This window comes from Capsella rubella, unplaced genomic scaffold (assembly GCF_000375325.1).
Source record: "Capsella rubella cultivar Monte Gargano unplaced genomic scaffold, Caprub1_0 scaffold_2, whole genome shotgun sequence".
Taxonomy (NCBI): Eukaryota; Viridiplantae; Streptophyta; class Magnoliopsida; order Brassicales; family Brassicaceae; genus Capsella; species Capsella rubella.
In genome coordinates, this window is record NW_006238922.1 from 3,911,614 (window position 1) to 3,919,259 (window position 7,646).

At 35.9% G+C, this 7,646-nt stretch overlaps 1 pseudogene; it reads left to right on the plus strand.

Annotated features, from left to right (window-relative positions):
- Positions 1-2,093: 2,093 nt before the first annotated feature.
- Positions 2,094-2,202, plus strand: LOC111832202 (annotated as a pseudogene).
- Positions 2,203-7,646: the final 5,444 nt, after the last annotated feature.

A 7,646-nucleotide genomic window follows, 5' to 3' on the forward strand; every position in this document is an offset into this window, starting at 1 on the left:
ATATGATGTATAAGAGTAATACTTATAATCGAATTTCCGCAGATCACAACCTCACCTGAATCTGGAATGGACTGAGAACTCGAAGAGAACTGCTTAAAATGGCTTGAAACAATCTGAAACTTGCAGCAGAAGAAAACAATACAAAGACAGATTAGGTTTCTGGGTTTTGACTGAAACAGAGGATTCTTGCCCAACAAGCAATCCACGTGGTAACTAAGGTCTACCTTTTCTAGTGACTTTGAAGGCTCCAGCGCCTTCCCTGACACTTCGTTTATCAATAACCACCGTATACTTGACCTCAACTGATAAGAGATAACCGGAATATCCTCTCCAAAAGTCCAACCTGAATCTGGAATCTGATACGTTATTTCTGGGTTTAGAAACAGTGACTTTTAGCCAAATTGTAACTCGAATTTTGGATGGAGTTTACCTTGTAATGAAGAACCGTCAATTGCTACTTTTTCGTCGCAGCGTGTTCTGGTTCCTTCAGATCCGACGGAAAAAGGATCACCAAAAAAGCCACTTGAATCTGTTCCTTATTCCTCTTCTCCACTAATAAATCCAATTGTTGCAGCACAAACCACGAAATTAGCAACCAAATAGAGACATAATCTATGGAATAAACCATATTCATGATAGATTTGTCTTACCTAATTGAAACCGGTGTTGAATGGTGAAGACATGACGTTCAACTCTTCTCCGCCGTGATCCAACGCAATGGTGATGGAGGCTTGAAAACAAGGTTCTTTAGTGCTGCTTAGGGTTAGAGTTTTTGACGTCAAGAAGCGGCTGGAGGTAGAGAGAGATATATACATATGTACACTGCACACACACTCTTAGGTTTTAGTGTTTTTTGATTGGACCCCTTATGGGCTTGGTTTGGGTCTCACACATATCTCAATATTCTAAGTATATATCCTAATAAAATTTGAGAAACCGAAACCATCATCCATCATGTTTCCTTGACCAAAACTTCTTGTCCTACACGAATCAATGTCCTAAAATGAAACTTCTTGTCCTATTCTTATACGAATCACTATTACACTAAGCATTGCTATCCTAAAGCCTCATATAACCAAAAATCATCGCAGTGCAATAATAAAACAGGAAGAAGAGAGACCTGAAAGATAGGACTCGCCAGTGGGTGGCGGCAAATGGGACAGTCCAGAAGATCAAGCTCGAGAAGTGTCGCAGTCTGTGCAATCACGTCATCACCACTTGCGGCTGCTCGTTGCTGTATAAGAGAATGTTACATGTGCTTATATAAACGTAGAGACGATAGGGTTCAGTGGTAAACCCTTCTTTCCTTAAAACGCATGCAACGTGTGTTTTTTTAGAGTTTAGAGATTCAGTGGAGGAGAAAAATTGTAACGCTATCATTAGCTAGATCTTATCATAACCTCATCGTTTTAAGATATCTTTCCCTTTTAACAACAAGGAATAAAACACAAGAGTTAAATATTTACACTTTTATTTCACAAATAATTATGGTTTTCATTTTTAGTGAAAAATTAATTTTGTATTTCCTGATTTTGTCTATACCAAGTTATAAATTTAACAAAACATCAATCTATACTAGATTTATTTATCTATCATTTGGAATTGATGAGTTGAGTACTCTTCATTGAAATTTTCGTAACAATAAGTTAAATACAGATTCATTAGTATTTGAAATTTTTGAAAATAGTTTTCCCTAGTCCATCTTTACATGTATTAGATTATGGGCTTCTAACTTAAAATCAATTGGCAATGAGTGGAGAGACCCATATCTTATATATACCACTTAAGATCCTACTCAACTTCCAATGTGAGATATTTTTATCCCTAATACGTCCCCTCGAGATGATGGCTCTTTACGCCATAAATCTCGCTATGTTCGAGCATGAATCAGCAAGCCAACTATGAGGCCGGACCGATTGTGGATTGGGTTGACTATGTATGGACCGCGCTCTGATACCATAGTAGATTATGGGCTTCCAACTTAAAACCAATTGGCAATGAATGGAGAGGCTCATATCTTATATATACCACTTAAGATCCAACTCAACTTCCAATGTGGGATATTGTTATCCCTAATACATCCCCTCGAGATGATGTCTCTTTACGCCATAAATCTCGGTATGTTCGGGCATGAATCAGCGGGCCAACTATGGGGCCGGACCGATTGTGGATTGGGTTGAGTATGTATGGACCGGACTCTGATACCATAGCAGATTATGGGCTTCCAACTTAAAACCAATTGGCAATGAATAGAGAGGCTCATATCTTATATATACCACTTAAGATCCTACTTAACTTCCAATGTGGGATATTGTTATTCCTAATAACATGTACACCAATATCGTCGAATAACCAAGACTGAAAATTTATCACTAGTATTTCAGTCATTTTTTATATATATCTCTGGTTCATTAGTCCCAACTCCCAACAATAGGTTGGTAATAGCTAGCCCTTGTCGTTCGGGTACTCAAGTCGGGTTCAGATAAAAACCGTTCGGGTTTGGATTTTTTGGGTAGAGGATCTTAGGACCCAATAGGGTAAATATAAAAGTTCGGTTCGGTTTTGGTTTGGGTCCATTTGGGTTTAGGTTGGTTTGGTTATAATAGTTACAGATATTGTTATCTTATCATGGGGGCTAAGAAAAATTAGTTCAATTAGTTTCAAAGGGGCTAAGAAAAGTTAGTTCAATTAGTTATGGAAGTAATTATGAAACTTATCAAGATTTCACAATTCAACTTCAAGACCGTTGTGTGCCCTAATACTCCAAATCAAGAGTCTCATATAACCGTTGTCGACTTGATCCGCACTCAAGGGAACATAGGCTTACTCACTCCTCCAAATATGTCGGTCCTAGCTACTTTGGTTTGTGTGCCCTAATACTTGAAAACATGAGGTCTACTTTTTTGTGTTTATAAATTGTAGTATACTTTATGTGAGGCACTGTGCAATGGTGTCGAGGATTCCATTGTTTTTTTTTTGCGGAACTATTATAAAAAAATACATTACCAATTTGTGCATACTTTGCAAAACACACAATAACTTTTATTTCTTATTTGAAAATAATTTTTTTGGGTTCAACAACTAATTCAAAACCTTTAAAGACATTCTCAACAAAGGGATAATTTAGCAAAAGAATTCGACTATACGTGGTGATTTCCATCAACAAATTAGAAAACAAAATATTGAAAAACTAAGAGAGCAATTCTAATATTAAAAAGATATATCACAGAAGATGCAATACTTTTTAAAAAAAAATTGATTATAAATTTGAATTTTTACTTGCAAAAGCTAAAATATGAAAGTGTTAGATTTAAAGTGGGTGGAGACACACTTTGCAATCTATAAGTTTACAAATTTTAGCTTCTAGTCATTACTATAATAACTAGGCCACCCTATAAATTTATAAGGAATCCTCACTTGTTTGTTAATCCATGGGGTTTAGAGTAGTTTGGATGGTCACCAATCTCCATGAACCCTCCACAATATCAAAATATTGCTTAATGAATTATAAGAACAAAAAGAAGTATGAGTATAATCAATGGTAAGAGAAAGAAACATGGACTCGACAAAGACTCTTTGTCCAGAAAGTAGAGATTTGCAATTTGTTTACCCTTTCCAATCTTTGATCCCCGAGTAGGATCTTGTATAGCACAAGAATTGTCATCAAACCAGACTCTACAACCCATGCTTTTTGTTAAAGCACTGACACTTAGAAGATTGAACTTGAATTGGGGAATATATAAGACATCATGAAGAATTAGATTGCCCAAATGATTAGTTCCTATCCGAACAATGCTCACAGAGATTCCATTTGGAAGATTCACAACATTGTGAACAGGTTTAAAAGAAAGGAAAGAAGATTGCTCATGAGAAATATGATTAGTAGCTCCTGAATCTATAACCCAAGCAGAAATCGCAGGAATGTTGCCATGAAGAGAACATACATATGGTCGATCAATGCTGGGAAAAGTACAAAAGACAGAGGGAGAAAAAGTACCAGACATTGGACCAGTGGATGAAGAAGAAGATGCAGAAACTGAGACAGATTGAACTTCTGGTGTGGGACTGGTGCTGGGAGGCTGAAGCTTGCTGGCAAGGAAGGACATAAGTTGTTGAATTTGAGATGATGAAAAATCACCAGAAGTATCTCCACCTTCAGAAGAAACCTCATCAAGAGCCACATTTTCAACAACTGCTTTTTCAGACCTCTGATTTGGCTTGAAACTGGTAGGATACCCATGCTTCTTCCAGCATTTATCAACAACATGACCATCTTTACCACAGAAATTACAATATGGCCTATTTCCTTTTTGTTAACCCGAATTACCAACTCTTTGTGTGATAGAAGACTGAGAAGATTTACTGAACCCTTAAGACTGTGAGTGTGATACCTGAAAAGCAGCAGAGTTGAGCTCATTGTGAAGAGGAGCTTTCACAGTTTTCTGGCTATCATCTTGGTCCAAGAGATTGTAAATCTTAGAGAGAGAAGGAAGAGTCTTCTTCATGAGTATGCGGCTACGGATATTGTCATAGGACTCATTTAATCCCATCAAGAAGTCAATAACACGATTAGTCTCCTTTTCTGCAAGAAGATCCTCAACAGTGTGGGAAGTAGTCTGAATATTGGAAAGTTCTTCCCACAAGGTTTGAGTCTGAGTGTGATTGGAAGACAGATCCAAACTGCCTTGTTGAAGATAGTGAAGTTGGTGACGAAGCTTGTATAGGCGAGGAAGATTGGATTTGTGAAAGCGAGTGTGAAGATCCTTCCAAATGTCATAAGAGTACTTGATGTACAAGATGCTGGAATAGATCTTCTTATAAACGCTGTTCAACAATCATGATTTCACCATTGAATTGCAACGAGACCAAATCTTAAAATACGGATCACATTCATCCGGTTTAACAATAGATCCATCAAGAAATCCTAGCTTGTTCTTAGCTTCAAGGCTCGTAACCATAGCAACATACCGGACATTGTAATTATTGCCATGAAGAGGTTCTGATACTAAGACTAAGCCAGGGTGATCAGAACTATGTAAATGATACGGTGAATGTATATTATCCGGTGAATCTGATACCTCAAAAGGATCATGAGATGGAGTAGAGAGAGATCGGCGAGCTGAACCACGATCGGGAGGAAGAGAAGCTCGATTTACCGTTCCCAAAGACTTGTGAGACGGAGGAAGATCAGATGGCTCACCGTGTCCTCGAGGTGACACCCCAGTGCCGGATTCAGGTGAATCGGGAGCTAGAGTGCGATACTTCGACTTGCAATTTCGTTTTCCCATGAGGAACTCAAATCCAGCTGCGATAAGATGAAATCGAAGCTAAGCGAGTGAAGAAAAACGAAAGAAGAAGCGAATCGAAGAAGAAGAAGCTCAAAGGAAGAGATCGGAAGAGATTCCGGCGAAGAACCAGTGAGATTCCGATGAAACGAAGCGGAAGAGTTTGATAGAGATCGATGAGAGTGAGAGTGAGAGTATTATGCTCTGATACCATATTACCAAATAAACTCATTCTCATTTATTAACATAAACTTTACAATTGTGGGTTTATATACACAGACATGAGGCCTAAACAAAAGCCACTAAACCGACTCTATATACGGTTTATATTGGTTTATAGAGGTTACCAGTTTACAATGTTCTCTATATACTAATAAACACTAAGTAAAACAAAAAGGCCAAAAGAGTTTTAGACTTTAGAGATAGAGTTTATGGGTGAAAGAAGCAACAACAACAAAAATACATCACTAGGTCACTGAATATGAACTCAACGACCTACTACAACATATATGATATAATATTATTACTCCTCTTATCGTAGACATTCTTATCGAAAGAAACATAGTTGTAGTAAGGTACTATGTTTTGTTAATGAAAATCAAGGTTAACCAAATTTCATCAGGTTTTTACAACTAGTGCAAGAACAAAACAGGAAAAACTTTTAAGCTCTAAAACATATGCTTAAAGGCGAGATATGTTATACTTTATTCTTCTTACACTTAAATAACAAGACACGCTAGTACTAAACCTCGCAAGATTACGATTAGACGATGACGGGTCGAGAAAGGATGAACTATGTTTAAACTTGGACACAAACTTCAAAGATTACGATTCAAAACAGAGAAAAAGAAAGAGATTAAGATTACATCAACTTTTTCATCTTGGTAGTCCCTCAGCCCAACAAGTATGATGTTCACCGACTGCGATCCAAACCTTCTTGTGCAAGGCACCACAGATATGGCAGAGACGATTAATGTTTTTGAATGGACTATTGAATATTCCCACAACTTACAATATGCAGCTCCAACCGATTCATATAACTTCCTTTTTTTGTTTGGCTTTGATTATGATTATTTGCTTAGATAGAAACTTAATCGGACAGACATACCATACCATTGGTAAAGACTTGAGAGAGATTTTGTAGTTCATCATATTTCTAAGGTCACTTAAATCAGTAGTGCAAACATCGTTAAGTTAGAGAATTAGTAGTAAAGAAAGCAATTTACATAGGCCAACACTGAACGCGTCCTAACACTAACAAAATGAAAAGCCAGCATACCAAACCTTAATATATGTACCCAAAAATTGTGTTTCTTTCTCTTACCATTGTATCTACAAACCGTTTTTTTAGAATTTAGAGATTCAGTGGAGGAGAAAACTTGTAACGCTATCACTAGCTAGATCTTATCTTAGCCTCATCATTTTAAGATATCTTTCCCTTTTTACAACAAGGAAAAAACACAAGAATTAAATATTTACACTTTTCTTTCACAAATAATCATGTTTTTCATTTTAATGCAAACTTAATTTTGTATTTCCTGATTTTTTATATACCAAGTAAATTCAACAAAATATCAATCTAAACTAGATTTAAAGAAAATCATCAAGAATTCACAATATAACTTCAAGACCGTTGTGTGCCCTAATACTCGAAATCAAAAGTCTCATCCACTGTCGACTTGATCCGCTCTCAAGGGAACAGAGGGTCTCCTTCAAATATCTCCGTCCTAGATACTTTTCGTTTTGAAAATTTCAACCTTAACTTGCTCGATCGCGAGGTCTACTTTGTTTTTGTTTATGAATTAGGATTCCAAGATTTATGGCCTGCTTGAGTTTTTTTTAAACAGAATTATAATAATAATGTGTTAAAAATTATAATAATAAATTGAAAGATTTTCGGGAAATCATAATAAAAATACCACTAATTTGTGCATAGTTTCTAAAAGATACAATAACTTTTTCTTCTTATTTGAGCAGATAGTTTTATTCTTCTTTTTTTTTGGCTTCAACAATTATTTTGATATATCTAAGAACATTCTCAACAGAGAAAGGAAGGGATAATTTAGCAAAAGAATCCGACTGTACATGGTAGTTTCCATCAACAAATTAGAAATTAAAATTTAAATATTGAAAAACAAAGAGAGCAATTTTAATATTAAAAAGAAATGATCACAGAAGATTCTTCTAAATGTTTTGATTATACGTTTCAGATTTTACTTGTAAAAGCTAAAATATGAAAGTGTTAGATTTAAAGTGGCTCCACTTGCAAATCTATAAGGTTCAGTTATTAATATTTAAATTCAAAAGAAAAACAAAACTTTACAAATTTTCACTTCTAGAGTCACAATTAAATATGTATGA